This window comes from Phyllobates terribilis, unplaced genomic scaffold (genome assembly GCF_046119375.1).
Source record: "Phyllobates terribilis strain yellow unplaced genomic scaffold, ASM4611937v1 Scaffold_10__3_contigs__length_209671492, whole genome shotgun sequence".
Classification (NCBI taxonomy): Eukaryota; Metazoa; Chordata; class Amphibia; order Anura; family Dendrobatidae; genus Phyllobates; species Phyllobates terribilis.
Genome location: NW_027362770.1, coordinates 174,462,080 through 174,476,255, shown reverse-complemented (window position 1 = coordinate 174,476,255; position 14,176 = coordinate 174,462,080). Strand labels below are relative to the sequence as shown.

At 45.9% G+C, this 14,176-nt stretch overlaps 1 long non-coding RNA gene across 1 annotated transcript; it reads right to left on the bottom strand.

The window, feature by feature from the left end:
- Positions 1-6,406: 6,406 nt before the first annotated feature.
- LOC141164217 (uncharacterized) lies at positions 6,407-13,259 on the bottom strand. The gene is made up of 3 exons (XR_012250883.1): positions 13,186-13,259; positions 11,421-11,624; positions 6,407-6,908 (listed from the first exon to the last, which is right to left on the bottom strand). It is a non-coding gene; the product is annotated as an uncharacterized lncRNA (long non-coding RNA).
- Between the last annotated feature and the right edge of the window lie 917 nt (positions 13,260-14,176).

Genomic DNA, 14,176 nt, shown 5'->3' with positions numbered 1-14,176 from the left:
AGACTTTGTGAAGAGATCTTCCCAGACCTTAATCTGAGGCTACAGGACTAAAGTCCCCGGCGTGTGGGCTCGGCATCGGCCGACAAGACAAGGAATTTTTGCTGTTTTGTGAACTTTGTTTTTGTTTTGGCGCCAAAGTTTTCCAGGACTAGCTGCAGCCACCGTGATTCACAGGCCTGTGATAGACTGCATCTGAGGTTAACGGTACCATAACTTTAAGATATCCGGATATCCTGATAATAAGAGTATAAGAGCAATTGATATAGTTTCATGCATTATTATTGTTCATACTGGTAGGATTGTATGCAGTGTGCCATCTCAGGGGGTCCCCCATAGACCGCCCTCACTAGACTGACACAGTGTTTAGGTAAAATTGTTCCAGATCTCTAGAATAATTCACATAAGCTGGAAACCTTGAGATTGGCACATTGATTTCAGCTTTTGCTGATTGTGTGTATTTAGTAGAGACAGTATCCCAGGCAGAACCTGAGACTGATTCACTCAATACTGAATTTTAGTCTAATCCCTGTTTTAGTAAAGAAAGTGTTGTTTATTTCTGTCTCTGTCTCAGTTTGTGACTCACTGGATCTCTCTCGGACCTCCGGTCATTACACAAGCGCAAATACGCAGCCAACGCCCCACAGGCCACACTACTAAATTCTCACATTTCACGACTGCTTGCGCTCGAAATGTTGCCTTTTAGGCTCGTGGAGACGGAAGCATTCCGCAACCTGATGACGGCGGCCGTCCCTCGGTACTCGGTCCACAGCCGCCACTGTTTGTCCCGGTGTGCCATCCCACAATTACACAAGCACGTGTCCCAAAACATTAGCCGTGCCCTTAACGCAGTGACTGGGAAAGTTCACCTAACCACGGACACGTGGACAAGTGCTTGTGGGCAGGTATGGTACATCTCGCTGACGGCACACTGGGTTAACATAGTGGAAGCCAGGACCCAGTCGGACCTTGGGACGGAACACGTCCTCCTGACGCCATGGATTGCGGGCCCTAGGTCAATCAGGGTTGCCCCCATGGTCTACAGCTCCTGCACCTCATCCGCCTCAGCCTCTTCCTCCTCTTCAGCCTCCATCTCTGAAATGACCACATCAGTCACAAGCTGGAAGCACTGCCTCGGCCAAGTGGCAACAGGCTGAGCTGAAGCTAATATGCTTAGGTGACAAACCACACAATGCTGAAAAGTTGTGGATAGCTCTGAAAGAGCAGGCAGATCTGTGACTCACATCGCTGAACCTACAGCCAGGCATGGTTGTGTGTGACAATGGCCGGAACCTGGTGGCGGCTCTGAGGCGAGGCAAGTTCACACACGTACCATGCCTGCCCATGTACTTAACCTCATGGTTCAGCTGTTTCTCAAATCCTACCTGGAGCTGTCGGATCTGCTTGTTAAAGTACGCCGCCTGTGTGCCCATTTTAGAAAGTCACCAACAGCTTCCGCCACCCTTGCCGTGTTTCAGCAGCATTTGCAGCTTCCGGCTCACAGACTGGTGTGTAATGTCTCCACGCGTTGGAACGCTACACTGCAGATGTTGGGAAGGATTTGTGAGCAGAAGAGGGCAGTTGTTGAGTACCAGCATCAACAAGGCCGTCAGTATTCAGTTCAGACTCCACACATAAGACGTCAGGTGTGGACATGGATGTCAGATATATGTACCATCCTCCAAAACTTTTTTGGACTCCACCAAGATGGTGAGCGGCGATGATGCCATAATTAGCGTCACTATCCCGCTTTTCTGTCTTCTGAAACACTTTCTGCTCACAATCAAAGAGGATGCATTGCAGGCGGAGCACATTGAGATGGAGCAAGGAACCATACAGGGTGATTACACACAGCCAAGCCTCATCTCATCTCAACGTGGATTGGGTGACAATGAGGAAGAGAGGAGGAAGAACAGGAGCTAGTTTCATGCGCTATAGACGGTACTACTTGCACATCTGTCATACCGTCTGTTCTGCGTGGATGGCCAGAGGACAGAGAGGAGGAGGAGGAAAGCATGGTCAGTCATCCTCTTGGTGAGGACATGGAAGTCTTGCCTGTTAGTAGTCTGGCACGCATGGCTGAGTTTATGTTACGCTGCCTTTCCCATGACCCTCGCTTTCTCAAAATTTTGGCTGACAGTCATTACTGGTTGGTGATACTTCTAGACCCACGCTACAAGGAGAACTTTATATCTCTTATTCCTGAGGTGGACAGGTTTGCAAAAACGAGGCTGTACCAGAAGGCCCTTGTTGCGGAGCTATTAAAAAAATTCCCATCTGAAAACGCTGGTGGCAGCGTTCACACTTCATTGGACAACCAAGAAGTACAGGCGAGAGAGACACAACTTCAATGCAGCAGAGGTTCTGGGAGAATTTTCTTAGCCCCCCCCCATCGCACAAGCCCTGAGGCGCGGGGTACTCTCACAAGGAGTGCAAAGTTTGGGAAGATGCTGAGGGAGTACCTTGCTGACCGTACCAACGTCCTCCATGATTCCTCTGTACTCTGTACCTTACAATTATTGGGTATCCAAGCTGGATACGTGGAATGAACTGGCTCTCTATGCCTTGGAGGTCCTGGCCTGCCCTGCTGCCAGCGTTTTATCAGAGCAGATTTTTAGTGCCGCTGGTGGAATTATAACTGATAAGCTCATCCGCCTGTCAACTGAAAATACTGACAGGCTGACTCTTATAAAAATGAATGAGGGCTGGATTGGGCCAGACTTCTCAACACCACCGAATGATAGTGTAGCACCCTGAGGATTCGGCTGCTACAGGGGTATTGCACCTCAACCCAGAGGTGTGATATTCCACTCCCGGGTAAGGATGGAGTGTGGAACTGAGCTCAGTTAGCTGCATACACTACATACATCCCATTTCCGAGGGACAGACCGATGGTACTCCCACTAGGTATATGTGCAGGTACGACAGTGTCTGTCCCTGGCTGGAGTGGGAGGGGGGTGGAACATCCCAGTAGTGTAGGGGCAGATAGGGGGAGCAGTCTGGGTAATGCTAGGAGCTCATTGGGTGCTGGTCACCTGAGCTCACACATAGAGGGAGTATATAAGGTGGGAACCATCTTAGATCAGGGTCAGTCTTCTGTAGAGGGTTAGTCGGTCCTGAGAGAGGTCCAGGAGCGCCTGCAGAGAGAGAGGAGAAGAGAAGGACCCAGAGGGGGAGAAGAAGGAACCCCAAGAACCCAGAATTAGACCAGAAGGGTGAAGGGTTGGCACGCAAGGGAACCGGATCCCAAATTAGTGGAGGAGAGAAACAACCCTCAGCTAAGAACCGGAGGCTGCGACATTACATGTGGAGCAGCCCCTCACTAACTCCACTAAGAAGGCACACCAGGCATAGGGTCAGGGAACCCCGGAGAGGTGCACCCACCAAGAGGCCCGAGGGAGCCGGATATAAGTGGACCCCTGGTGAGAAAGGCCAGTAGAAAGGACAGTCAGAAAGGGAGCTCAGGACCACGCTCCAGAATTGCTTGGGGGTTGGCCGAGTCCAGGACCTGGTGGACGCAGCACGGCTCGGGCGGTCACTCAAGGCCAGAGTGACCAACAGAACAGCAGTAAGTAAAAACCCTGAACTGCACAGCCCGACTCTGAGTCTTCTTACCATCCACACTGCACCACAACTACCACCATCCTCTACACCTGACCCCCTGAGGCTATACCCCTCCCGTTGGGGGTTATACTACCCGAAGCTGCACACATACCACCAGCCTCAGCGGACCCTGCTGCAGCGGCGGACGTATTGACCGCAAATCAACGGGTGGCGTAGTCGACACAAAGAACAACTAATAACATCTGTAAAGACTGCCACACACTGAGTTTGACACCCTGGGCACGGACCGGGTCACCGCCACTCGGAGACTACAACCCCCATCTGATCCGGCTCCGGGTATTCCCCAAACAACACTGGCCCAGGGGGCGCGTCAATAGCAGCGTAACATAAACTCAAATCCAGTGTCTTTTCTTGGGAGGTGTATTCCAATGCACCTCTTCACATCCACACATGGGTATACGCTTCCTGATTTTGGCTATTTGCTCTTGTCCCCCTCCTTTTCCTCATCCTGCACCACCATATCACCAGGGTGACCGTGGTCCGTGATGCAACACCCACATAATTTTTTTAAAGGGTGTTTATGATACCCGTAAAAAAAATGTTTATACAATATATTCATGTATACCCCCCAGGAGTAAATGTTTGTCAGCCCATACACTTAGTGCATGGGCATTACAAGTATAGGAGGCCCGCTCCTTTCTAATGGGAATATTTTTTTATGAGGCCCTTCTCCACGTTTTTTGGCAGCCCTTGCATTCACTGCATAGGCAAACACAATGGGAGACCCACTTCCTAATAATGGGAACATTGTTTTCAGGAGGCCCTCTGACCTCCAAGTCTCTTCAAAGGGGTATTGGGGTGCATCCAAATTTTCAAAGTGGTATTGGGGTGCGTCCAAATTTTGGGCAGCCCTGCCACTCACTGCATACGCAATAACAGTATAGGAGACCCACTCTTTAGTAATGGGAACAATAAACATAGCCGGCTGATGGCTTTCTAAGAATAGTGAGGGCCGACTGCTGGCCCTTTAAGAATAGTAAAGGCCTCCTGATGGAAACACGATGTGTCTGATGATGTCTCACACACCACATGGCCAGATAAGGTTGTAAAATGTTAAAATGATATTTCCCGGTGAATGCATTTGTCACGGTTGAAAGCAATGCAAAACTGCAAAAATGCATCAAAAACTCTACGTGTGAACATAGCCCAAGGTGTGGAGGAGTATTTTTGGTTTTGTTTATTTATTTTTCCTTATACCCTGGAAAGGATGTTCCTTAACATATTTCCCAGGAAAATCCATTTTGTTTTTGTATGTTTTCTTGTGAGTCCGTAAAGTGGTGTAATACTCTGACCACGTTGTTGACAGCAGTGACCTGGGTGTCAGAAATGCTTCCAGGGGTCTTCCCCGTGTTGTTCCCATGTCATTTGAACACTGTTCCCATCGATTTGGGCAATTTTTAGGCCCTCTTCATACCACCGGGGGAGCCGCCTGAAAAATGCTCAAGTTTCCCATAGACTTACATTGGGCTCGTTGCTCGGGTCAAGCACCCGAGTATTTTAGTGCTCGCCCATCACTACAGATGATTCTTTCTTTGAAGTAAAATATTGTTTAAAAACAGGTAGTGAAATGTTTTACTTCACAAAAAGAATCAGCTGTGATCCCCTGATGTCCTGTAATGTCTGTATACTCTCCCTCCACCCCCCGCCCCATGCCCAGGAGATAGGGTAAGATCAGACCATGTCCCTGTACGGTCAGACAAGGCCATTACACAGGGGAACATTTATAAGATTATCTCAGCACAGGAACATTTCATTTAAACACATCCCATTGTGGAAATGATTGATCTATTGATTAAAAATGAACTTTCATTCATGGACTGAAGAAAGGAAAAAAGGGAAAATCAGAAAGGGGAAAGGGTTAGAGGAAAGGAGAAAAGAAGAAAGAAAAGATCAGGGGAAGGAAAGGAAAGAACAGAGGAAGGAAAGGAAGGAAGGAAAGAAGTGAAAAATTTAAAAGGGGATAGGGCTGGAGGAAAAGAGAAAATAATGAAGTAAAGAAAAGAGGAAGGAAAGCAGGAAGAGAGGAAGGTAATAAAGGAAGGACAGAAGAAAGGAAGAAAGGGAAAAATCTGGAAGGGGAAAAATCTAGAAGGGGAAAGTTTTGGCGGAAAGGAGAAAAGAAGAAAGGAAAGAAAGGAGGAAGGAAAGGAAGAAGAGAGCAAGGAAGGAAAAAATCAGGAAGCGGATAGAGTTAGAGAAAAGAAAAAAAGAAGAAAGTAAAAAGCAAAAGATATACAGAAAGATGGAAGAGAGGAAAAGAAGGAACAAAGAAAATCAGAATAAGTGATAAAAAGAAGGAAAGAAAGAAGAAAGAAAGAAATAACAGAAAGAAAGAAATAAAGAAAGAGAAATAAAGAAAGTAAGTAGGAAGGAATGTTTGGGTGCGCGTGGCAATTGAAGAAAAGAAGGAGGAAAGGAAGGAAAAGAGAAAAAAGAAAGGAAAAAAAGAAAAGATGAAAGGAAGGAAGTAGGAAGGAAGATTTGGGTGAGTGTGGCATTAGAGGAGCAAGCTGCGAGTGGCCATGCCATCTGGGCCAATGTTGCCCTTGTTGAGCTCGCTCGCCCCCATAGTTGTCGCTGTGATCTCTTTGAATAATAGAAGGCATCAGTCTGACAACACACATGTCCTACAAGTGCAGCGGATCCTATAGACAACCGCTGCGCTAATAATACATGTGAAGCGGCGCTGCCACCATAAGACGAGCAGCTTCTTTATAATCCGCTCTTATTTCTGTCCCTTTGTTTCCTCGGCAGATTTCACAAGGCGAGGCCATTACACCATGTCTTATCTGTCTATTCCGCTGACGCGTTCCTTTTTATTTTTTTCACATTGTGCACAAATAATTACCAATAATTGCACATATAGCGCGCCCCTTCATCAGCTCGTATTTATGCTGCTGCGGCGCGTGTTTTCACACCACAGTCCTTTGTATGTAATTAGGAAGGAGACGCGAGGAGCTGTCAGGCCGGCTGTAATTATCTCCGTGTTTTATTCCTATTGACAGTGACGTGTTTTCCCACTCGGTGTGACCTGTAGCACATGGATCTCCAGACAATGCGGCTGATTTATCAATACCGCCTAACATTTGGACAGCCAAGAGTAAGATGAGACCGTTCACACGTCTATCCGGTGACTTGCAAGTTGTCAGAAATTTGTTCCAAATTTTAGTGCATTTTTGGTGCACGGTGTATTATTTCGACCACGACCCCTTTCCGCTAGACCATTCTCCCTTTGGCAAGGACAAGACCGCCATCCAGAGCCTCGTCAGACAAGACGTCAAAAGTGTCTAAAGCACAAGATAAATATAGTGCAAGTCATGAAAGGCAGCTGTATGAACGCTGGCGCATTTCACTTAGTAAATCTCCTCTGCTGTGTGGGTAGCAGCAGCACGATAGAGGGGACATAAGGTGACGAAGATGCAGCACCGCAGTGTAAGGGCCGATCCTTGCGACTCACAGGGTGGCTAGGACGGTATGTTACATCATCCATATATGGAATAAAGAAACTCTGCAAATAGTCTAGAGCAAAAACATACTATCATTGAGTAGTGAAAAGGGGAGATTGGACAAAGAGGGAAGGAAGAAAGGGAGGGAAGGGAGAGAGGAAGGAAGGGAGGGAAGAAGAGTCGAAGGAAGGAAGAAAGAAAGGAAGGTAGGGAAGAAGGGACGTGGGAAGGAAGAAACTAAGGAAGGAAAGATGGAAGGAAGGGAGGAAAGAAGAAAAGGAAGGAAGCAAAGAAAGAAGGAAGGAACAAAGGAATGTAGGAAAGGAGGGAGGAAGAAAGCAATGAAATAAAAAAAAAGGAAGGGTTGAAGGAAGGGACGAAGGAAGTTAGGGAGGAAGGGAGGGAGGAAGTAAGTAAAGAAGAAAGGGAGGAAGGAAAGAAAGAAGGAAGGAAGAAAGGAAGAGAGGGAGGGACGAAGAAAGGGAGGGAGAAGGGAAGGAACGAAGGAAGGTAAAAAGGATGGAAGGAAGGGAGGAAGGAAGAAAGGAAAGGAAAGGAGGAAGGAAGCAAAGATATAAGAAACAAAGGAGGGGCTGAAGGAAGGGATGGAGGAAGTAAAGAAGGAATGGAGGAAGGAAAGAAAGAAGGAAGGAAGGCAGGGAAGAAGGGACTAAGGAAGGGAGGGAGGGATGAAGGGAGGAAGGAAGGAAGGGATGAAGGAAGGACGGAAAAGGGGATGGAAGGAAGGAAGGGGGGGGGAACAAAGGGCGAAGGAAAGAAGAAAGGAAGGAAGGGAGGGAAGAAGGGAAAAGGGAAGGAAGGAACTAAGGAAGGGAAGAAGAAAGAAATGAAAGGAGGAAGGAAGAGAAGAAGGAAGGGAGGAAAAAAGGAAGGAAGGAAAGAAAGAAGGAAGGAACAAAGGAAGGGAGGAAGGAAGCAAAAAAATAACAAACAAAGGAAGGAGGAAGGGAGGAAGGACGGGAGGGAGGGGGGAAGTAAGGAAGAAAGGAAGGGAGGGAAGAAGGGACGATGGAAGGGAGGAAGGAAGGAACTGAGGAAGGAAGGAAAAAAGGATGGAAGGAAGGGGAGAAGAAAGAAAGGAAAGTAGGAAGGAAGAGAGGAAGGAGGGAAAGAAGCAAGGAAGGGAGGAAAGAAGAAAGGAAGGAAGCAAAAAAAGAAGGAAGGAACAAAGCAAGGTAGGAAAGGAGGGAGGAAGAAAGCAAAGAAATAAAAAACAAAGGAGGGGTTGAAGGAAGAGAGGGAGGAAGTAAAGAAGGGAGGAAGGAAAGAAAGAAGGAAGGAAGAAAGGAAGGCAGGGAAGAAGGGGCTAAGGAAGGGAGAGAGGGAGGAAGGAAGAAATGAAGGAAGGAAGGAAAAAGGGATGGAAGGAAGGGAGGAAAGAAGGGACAAGAGAAGGAGGAGACTAAGAAGGGAAGAAGGAAGGAAAAAAGGATGGAATGAAGGGAAGAAGGAAGAAAGGAAAGGAGGAAGGAAGAGAGTAAGGAAGAAAAGAAGGAAGAAAGGAAAGAAGAAAAGGAAGGAAGCAACAGAAAGAAGGAATGAACGAAGGAAGGTAGGAAAGGAGTGAAGAAGAAAGCAAAAAATTAAAAAACAAAGGAAGGGGCTAAGGAAGGGAGGGAGTGACGAAGGAAGGGAGGGAGGAAGGAAGGAATGAAGGAAGGAAAAAAGGATGGAAGGAAGAGAGGATGGAAGGAAGAGAGGAAGGAAGAAAGTAAAGGAGGAAGGAAGGAAGGGAGGAAAAAAGAAAAGGTAGGAAAGAAAGAAGGAAGGAACAATGGAAGGGAGGATGGAAGCAAATAAATAAGAAACAAAGGGAGGGAGGAAGGATGGGAGGGAGGGAGGGAGGAAGGAGAAAAGAAAGAAGGGACGAAGGAAGGGAGGAAGGAAGGAAAGAACTAAGGAAGGAAAAAAGGATGGAAGGAAGGGAAGAAGGAAGAATGGAAAGGAGGAAGGAAGAGAGAAAGGAAGGAAAGAAGCAAGGAAGGAAGGAAAGATGAAAGGAAGGAAGCAAAGAAAGAAGGAAGGAGCAAAGGAAGGTAGGAAAGGAGGGAGGAAGAAAGCAAAGAAATAAAAAACAAAGGAGTGGTTGAAGGAAGGGAGGAGGAAGTAAAGAAGGAAGGGAGGAAGGAAAGAAAAAAGGAAGGAAGAAAGGAAGGCAGGGAAGAAGGGGCTAAGGAAGGGAGGAAGGGAGGAAGGAATGAAGGAAGAAAGGAAAAAGGGATGGAAGGGAGGGAAGAAGGGACGAGGGAAGGAAGGAACTAAGGAAGGAAAGAAGGAAGAAAAAAAGGATGGAAGGAAGGGAAGGAGGAAGGAAGAGAGGGAGGAAAAAAGAAAAGGAAGGAAGGAAAGAAAGAAAGAAGGAAGGAAGAAATGAAGGCAGGGAAGAAGGAGCTAAGGAAGGGAGGTAGGGATCAAGGGGGGAAGGAAGGAATGAAGGAAGGAAAAAGGGATGGAAGGAAGAAATGAGGAAGGAAGAGAGGAAGGAAGGGAGGAAAAAAGAAAAAGGAAGGAAGGAAAGTAGGAACGAAGGAAGGTAGGAAAGAAGTGAGGAAGGAGGCAAAGAAATAAGAAACAAAGAAAGGGCTGAAGGAAAGGGGGTAGGAAGTTAGGGAGGGAGGAAGGAAGGAAAGAAGGAAGGAAGGAAGAAAAGAAGGATGGAAGGAGGGAAGGAAGAAAGAATAAATAGAAAGAAGAAAATAGAAGGTCGCAGGAAGAAAAAAAAATAAAGACATGATGGAGGAAGATGAAAAAAAACAAGGATGGATGGAGAGGTCGAGGGAGAGAGTACAGAAAAGAGGGGAAAGCAAAGAAATAAAAGGGAAGAATAAAGAAAGGAAGGAAAGAAGAAAGGGATAAAGGAATTAAGGAAGGATGGAAGAGAAATAATTGAAATAAAGGAAGGAAAATGGTAGGGGGAAATAATGAAGAAAGAAATATTGAAAAATGGAAGGAAGGTTGGAAGAAAGGAATGAAAAAAGGAAGGAAACATTGAAAGAAGGAAGTAAGGAAGGTGTGATGGAAAGAAGAAACAAATTAAGGAAGAAAGGAAGATAATAGATGAAATGAAAGAAGGAAATGGTGGGGAAAAAATGAGAAGATAGATTGAAAAATTGAAAGAAGGACAGATGGAAGAAAGGAAGAAAGGGAAAAAGGAAGGACGCATTGAAGGAAGAATGGAAGGAAGAGAAGTAAATGAAATGAAGGAAGGAAAATCATAGGGAAAAATAATGAAGAAAGAAAGACTGAAAAATGGAAGGAAGGAAAAAAGTAGGGAAGCATTGAAGGAAGGAAGGAATAAAAGAAGGAAGATGCTGCAGCTGACCAATGGGTCAAAGGCAGAAAAACAGAGACTTGGTCAGGAAGTCTGAGGTCGGGGCGGGCAGCACAGATTAATAATACAAAGCCGGGGTCAGGAGCAGAGAGATTGGACAGAACGAGTAAACAAACCGGGTTGGTAACAGGAGAGTGAAAACAATAAAGCACCTAGACAGGGAACTAGAGACACACTGCAACTAGAACCAAAGCTCCGGCAAGGTGTGGAGAGAGGAACGGACTAATATATCCACTGCTGACAGGGGACAAGCAAGGGAAACAAAATTATGTGGGACACAGTGGCTTTAAATTCCTGTAGAGTCTGGCCACGCCATCCAATAGCCAGGTGGAGACTTTCCAGGAACAGGATGATGTAGCAGTGCTGGAAGTGTTTGCATAAGGCAGCTCAGATAGATGGTCTGTGACTGGGGGGAGCAGAGTAGTGCTCGCAGTGAGTGGGAAGGCGCCTACCAACCGTGCGAGTCACTGGCATAACAGAAGAAAGGAAGGAAAAAAGAAAGGAAGGAAGGAATAAAATAAATGAAGGAAGGGAAATGGTAGGAGAAAAGGGAGAAAAAATGAAGATAGATTGAAAAAATGAAGGAAGGAACAAAATGTTGTAAGGAAAAGACAAAAATGGGAGAAGGAATAGTAATAGGAGATAAGTGGTGAAAATATAAAGGAAAAGAATAAGTTAATTGAAGAAGACAGAAATAATGGGAGGAAGGACAAAAGAAAGAAAAAGAACAGAAGTGAGAAAGAAAACAAAGAAAGGAAAGAAGGGAAAGGAAAGAAAAGGAAATGAAAGGAGAAAAAAAGTGAAATATGTAATGAGGGCAGGAAGAGGGGAAAAAAGGAAAAGAAGGAGAGATGAGAGAGATGGCAAGAGGGGAAGGAGATAAGGAAGGAAGGTAGTTTAAAGGAAAGGAATCTTGGATACTAAGAAGGGTTAGAAGATAGGACAGAAAAGGAATGAATATAAGAGGGAAGAACTGAGGGACGGATGAAGGTCTTTCTTACAATGAAAAGTAAAGTTCCCATCTTGCAGATGTCACTGATGTCCTGCCCTCCTCCTGCATAGTACAGCAGGGTTTCGCACTCGTCCCCTCCGCTCTGGTGTCCGTCCCTCGGTCTTCTCTCACTTCCATGACACAATCAGATGTGATTACAGCGCAGGATTCATTATTCCTATTTGTTCCATGGAGAATCTGAAGACGTTGATGTCTGACAACAACAACACTAAGTTATTGTGCAGCCCGGAGGCTCATGGGAAAAGGCGACCTGAGAGAAATGTACAATGCTGCGACTACTCTGCTGGGGAACGCATGCCAGGCTGCGGGAGCTGCTGCAGAACCTCATCATACACCTCAGCTGCTGCAGAACCTCATAATACACCTCAACTGCTGCAGAACCTCATCATACACCTCAGCTGCTGCAGAACCTCATAATACACCTCAACTGCTGCAGAACCTCATCATACACCTCAACTGCTGCAGAACCTCATAATACACCTCAGCTGCTGCAGAACCTCATCATACACCTCAACTGCTGCAGAACCTCATGATGCACCTCAGCTGCTGCAGAACCTCATGATGCACCTCAACTGCTGCAGAACCTCATCATACACCTCAACTGCTGCAGAACCTCATAATACACCTCAGCTGCTGCAGAACCTCATCATACACCTCAACTGCTGCAGAACCTCATGATGCACCTCAGCTGCTGCAGAACCTCATAATACACCTCAACTGCTGCAGAACCTCATCATACACCTCAACTGCTGCAGAACCTCATAATACACCTCAGCTGCTGCAGAACCTCATCATACACCTCAACTGCTGCAGAACCTCATCATACACCTCAGCTGCTGCAGAACCTCATCATACACCTCAACTGCTGCAGAACCTCATGATGCACCTCAGCTGCTGCAGAACCTCATAATACACCTCAACTGCTGCAGAACCTCATAATACACCTCAACTGCTGCAGAACCTCATCATACACCTCAGCTGCTGCAGAACCTCATAATACACCTCAACTGCTGCAGAACCTCATCATACACCTCAGCTGCTGCAGAACCTCATCATACACCTCAACTGCTGCAGAACCTCATAATACACCTCAGCTGCTGCAGAACCTCATCATACACCTCAACTGCTGCAGAACCTCTTGATGCACCTTAGCTGCTGCAGAACCTCATAATACACCTCAACTGCTGCAGAACCTCATCATACACCTCAACTGCTGCAGAACCTCATAATACACCTCAACTGCTGCAGAACCTCATCATACACCTCAGCTGCTGCGGAACCTCATCATACACCTCAGCTGCTGCAGAACCTCATAATACACCTCAGCTGTTGCACAACCTCATAATACACCTCAGTTGCTGCAGAACCTCATAATACACCTCAACTGCTGCAGAACCTCATAATACACCTCAACTGCTGCAGAACCTCATGATACACCTCAGCTGCTGCAGAACCTCATAATACACCTCAACTGCTGCAGAACCTCATCATACACCTCAACTGCTGCTGAACCTCATGATGCACCTCAGCTGCTGCAGAACCTCATAATACACCTCAGCTGCTGCAGAACCTCATCATACACCTCAGCTGCTGCAGAACCTCATCATATACCTCAACTGCTGCTGAACCTCATGATGCACCTCAGCTGCTGCAGAACCTCATAATACACCTCAGCTGCTGCAGAACCTCATAATACATATAATTTAGAGTATGGAGGAAATTCTACAATATATTATTACTATTGTTATTCTTACTCTTCTGGTCTCCGCAGACCCGGCTCTGACTTTCTCACCTTTACTCCTGATTACCGAGCACATCTGTCAACCATTAACCAATAGCAGCAATTACGTTTTATGAGACTTTATTATTCGGCTGCAGAAGTGTTTATTATTCTAAATGTTTGAATTTATAACAGTTTTACAAATGTGCGACCAAAGAGAGAGCGCATAGTGATTCCACAGTGTGTACAGGTCAGCAATGTATGTACAACCCCTGGCAAAAATGATGGAATCACCGGGCTCGGAGGATGTTCATTCAGTTGTTTAATGTTGTTGAAAAAAAGCAGATCACAGACATGGCACAAAACTAAAGTCATTTCAAATGGCAACTTTAGGGCTTTAAGAAACACTAAAAGAAATCAAGAAAAAAAATGTGGTACTCAGTAAGGGTAATTTTTTTCAGACCGAGCAGAGGGAAAAAAATATGGAATCACTCAATTCTGAGGAAAAAATTATGGAATCATGAAAAGCAAACACACAAAAGAACACTCCAATACATCACTAGTATTTTGTTGCGCCACCTCTGGCTTTAATAACAGCTTGCAGTCTCTGAGGCATGGACTTAATGAGTGACAAACAGTACTCTTCATCAATCTGGCTCCAACTTTCTCTGATTGCTGTTGCCAGATCAGCTTTGCAGGTTGGAGTCTTGTCATGGACCATTTTCTTCAACTTCCACCAAAGATTTTCAATTGGATTGAGATCCGGACTATTTGCAGGCCATGACATTGACCTTATGTGTCTTCTTTCAAGGAATGTTTTCACAGTTTTTGCTCTATGGCAGGATGCATTATCATCTTGCAAAATGATGTCATCATCCCCAAACATCCTTTCAATTGATGAGATAAGAAAACTGTTCAAAATATCAATATAAACTTGGGCATTTATTGAAGATGTAATGACAGCCATCTCCCCAGTGCCTTTACCTGACATGCAGCCCCATATCATCAATGACTGTGGAATTTGC